Genomic DNA, 4,142 nt, shown 5'->3' on the forward strand with positions numbered 1-4,142 from the left:
CAACTAAGAACCCATAAATTTGTAGCAAGACATACATGATTTTAATATAAAATTAAGTGAGTTTTAAAAGATAGTGTATTCATGTGCATGTTTCATTATTCATGTTACAACATATTATCTCTACAGTTAGATTACTTTGTTCACCATCCATAATAGTTCAAAAAGCTTAAAAATAATCCAAAACACATTCACCCCCCCCCCCCGGCTGTGTTTTATTCATTACCTAACAAGTGGTATCAAAGCAAAATCTGAAAGCAAACAGATTAAAGAACTTGGAAGAATGAATACACAGAAGTTTAGCAGTATCAAAATTCCTACCTTTCACATATCTAACTACACACTATGGAAAAAGAAAATGATGTTGTTCATCAGCATGGCCAATCCATTATACATTCAGATCCTCAAGAATGGTCCTTTCACCCCCATGGTCCATTATACTGCTATTGTTTTTGTAATTTAAGTTATGTTAAATTGTGCTAAGCATTGCTACTCTGTTAATAACAGTCTTGGAGTTTACAAGGTCCATCAAGATACCAAGGTTTTATCTGTGTTTGTGAACTCAGAACCAATTCGGGAAGATCAACTGGAGAATGCTGTCAAATTTCTTTTACATCTAAAAATTAAGGGATTTCCTGTCCTGTACAGACGTTCCTCTTTGAGAAGAAGGGCCTTACAAAGGAGGATATAGATGAAGTCCTGTGTTCAGATAAGTAATTTTATTATTCTTAATCATGAAAACATCTTCTTTTCGATGGCAGGATCAAACCCCACCAGTTTCAACTGGTCAACCAGCAGGATGTAACTTATTTAATTCAAATCCAGGCTTCCTTTTTAGTAATGTTGGCAAAATTCTTAGGGGATGGGTAATAGTCTTGGTAATTGAGTTTTAGCCATTATGTATATTAATGTAGACAGGAATCCGAAGTCATCAATTTTGCAAAAGATCAGGCTTTGGAACCCGCAGCAAATACTCCTATTAGCACTGTTTCTAATGCAGGGACCTTGGCACAATATCAATTTGGATGGAAATAAGCTCTTCTTGCTGTGGGGTTACTGGCTATTTCAGGTGGTGGGACCGCTTTGGTTTTTATGGTACTTGGGTAACCCAAGTTAGGTTGGAGCAGTATCCTGTTATTTTGGGTGAAAATGCACAATACATATCGCGTAAATAAAATCAATAGAATCACTTCTTGTGCTAGTCTCTAGTTTTGTGTTTCCAGTTGTGCTCTAGATCAGTTTGGTAATAAATCAATTATGTCTGCTGCAAGCTTTTCGGCTCTGGTGGCTGGATCCACCTATGTTGGCTTGAAACCTATCCCGCCAAAGCTGTTTCAGATGAAGGATTCAGTTGCGTGGAACAGGAAGACTGTTTCGAATGGATCTAAAACTCACTGTATGAAGGTACTTTGATCGGAACTTGTATTTTTATTTTTAATTTTTTTTAAGCTGTTTATATTACCACCTTTTGTACTGCTTATAGTTGGCTCTCGTTTGTGTGTAAACAGACTTGGAATCTGATTGATAACAAGAAGTTTGAGACTCTCTCCTACCTTCCACCTCTCACCGATGATTCAATCGCTAGGGAAATTGATTACATGATGAAAAAAGGATGGATTCCATGCCTTGAATTTGATGCAGTAAAATAGATACTTCATAATTTCTTTATTAGTATGATTAATACATATCCTACTGGAAATGTTCTACAGTTTTTGTTCAGCTAGATAGTTCTTAATTGCTTTTATCTACAATTGCATCAATTTTAAGTGTTAAAGAGATATGACAACTAGTTGTTGCAGAAAGTGTGACTTCTGGTAATTGAATTGTATTGTGAGCTCCCTTTGTTTGGCAAAGATAACATCTGGAATACAACCACTAATTCTTAAAAAAATTTGCTATTTGCATCCACTCTTTATCATAATTTAAATTATGTTGTAAACTTTCAGTTTAGCAGGTGTCTTGTTTCTTGATAGTTGATAGTGATAGAACTTGACTCCAATGTTAGAAACTGCATATTTTTATATAGAAAATATTCATTGTGTGTCCGATGTTATCAAATTTTCTATAAATGCAATCCAAATTGTGGCACTGATAAATAATTTTGTTCAATCTTGAAATTGCCATCTCTGGAGATGAACTTTCTGTTTCTTTTCTCTCTTGCATGCACAAAATCATTATATAAATCAATGGCTTGAAGCAATACTCTGTGGTCTGAAGTTTTTTGTTAAGCAGGGGTTGAAATACTGATCTCTTGTTCTGAACATTTTTGTCTACAGCTGGGGTATATTTATCGCGAGAACAGCAGAATTCCTAACTACTACGATAGGAGGTACTGAACAATGTGGAAGCTTCCCATGTTTGGTTGCACGGACGCATCTCAAGTCCTCCATGAAATCACGGAATGCAAGAAGGCATATCCTAGTGCTTACATCCGGTGCCTGGCTTTTGATAACATTAAGCAAGCTCAATGTATGTCGTTCATCATCCAAAAGCCCACAACCACCTCCTAGATTCTCTGCTCCTTGAAAAAGTTGCAGTGCGACCCTGTTTTGCTTCTGCATGTTCAATGAAATCAATGAGTGATTCCATAGGGGTAATTCAAAATTTCCTTATTCTAAACTGCTTACAGTAGTTATTATTGCTAAAAGGAATTGGCTGTACATAGTTGCTTGTATCAGTTGTGTTGTCATACTCAACAAATATATCATGGGTGCATCTGTGCATTTCTTGTCACAAACGTCCTTATTTAAAACTGGTTTTATATAAGTTTGCATTTTCGTACTTGCCATATATTTTCAAGGGAGCTTTTGGTCTTTAGAATGCCAGAAATCATTGTTCTAAATCTACTCCAGTTATAAACAGGTGGTTGACTAGGTCATCAATTTTGATGACAAGTTCCACCTCACCTTTTAACTTGAGAGGCGATTATGTTGTGCTCTTTTTAATAATCTATGTTATTTCAACCCAGGAATTCATAGTCTGCAGTTAGTAATCATATTTGACCTTGTAGTTCACCTGCTGGTCCTGAAACTCAAATAGTATAATAGATATTCTTGTTGATGAAAACAATAATGGGAGCCTGCACTTGCTAAGAAACGCATACTACCTAGGTAAATAATTGTCTGAACGTTGGAATAATATTAATTTTTTATGTCTGAATGTTGTTGTTTGACTTGGTTTGGAAGTGCAGCAAAGTTTCTTGAGTTGTTTTAGGATATGTTATTGATGATTTCTCTCACTTCTTCCTCTAATGCTTCTGAAAATGCACTCCGACACAAGTAAATAGAAACTCATAAGTAATCAAAACTTAGTAACAAACAAGTAGACCCAGTATGCACAACTTGAAATACGTCTAAGTTGACTGTTAAATTCTTTTACATATGTCTTTTTGGGTGGTTAATGCAGCACCCATGTGGTCGATTTGATCGTGCACATGGCATCTATCCAGTAAGTGGAGGATCGTATTTGCTTGCTTGGGATAAAGCGGCTTGCTCATCTTGTCCTCTGCAGTTGTTGAGATATCTAAATAATGGGAATTTATATGGACCCTTGTTGTCTTGTGTAGAGAGGATTTATGTCTCAGATTTTGAAGAGTGTTCAAAACGGGATAGTGAAAAAACTATCTTACAATTTTCATTAGACTGAATGTCTTCAGTTGGTTTCTGGAGAATGTAATAGTTTAGATTTCAGATCATATGTTTTACTATTTTGGTTGACGTTCTCAGACAACAATTATACAATTAGTGATGTAAAACTTTACATAATTTGGTCTATAAACTTTTTACACATCACTTTTAATTAAGAAAAGCTGATGTCAAAAAAGATAATGTACATCACTTTAAGGTAAAAAACTGATGTCAAAGAAATCCAAGTTCAAGTTTAAATGAAATATAGAAATCACTTTGTTTAAGATTAAACTGATGTCAAGTAACATTATAAACATCACTCTTAACCAAACAAAACTGATGTCAAAAACATACAATGTACATCAGTTTCAGACAAATAACTGATGTTAAAGACTAACATGTTCACGTCTAAATGATACATAGAGATCACTTCATTCTAGAAAACACTGATGTCTATACGCTAAATTAGACATCACCTTTCATTAAAGAAAGAGATGTTTAATATGTCATTTTGCATCA

The 4,142-nt window shown here is 34.9% G+C and overlaps 1 pseudogene; it reads left to right on the forward strand.

Annotated features, from left to right (window-relative positions):
• The first annotated feature begins 1,254 nt into the window (after nucleotides 1–1,254).
• On the forward strand, nucleotides 1,255–2,507 carry LOC141699788 (ribulose bisphosphate carboxylase small subunit, chloroplastic-like; annotated as a pseudogene).
• Nucleotides 2,508–4,142: the final 1,635 nt, after the last annotated feature.

This window comes from Apium graveolens, unplaced genomic scaffold (assembly GCF_009905375.1).
Source record: "Apium graveolens cultivar Ventura unplaced genomic scaffold, ASM990537v1 ctg1301, whole genome shotgun sequence".
Lineage (NCBI taxonomy): Eukaryota > Viridiplantae > Streptophyta > Magnoliopsida > Apiales > Apiaceae > Apium > Apium graveolens.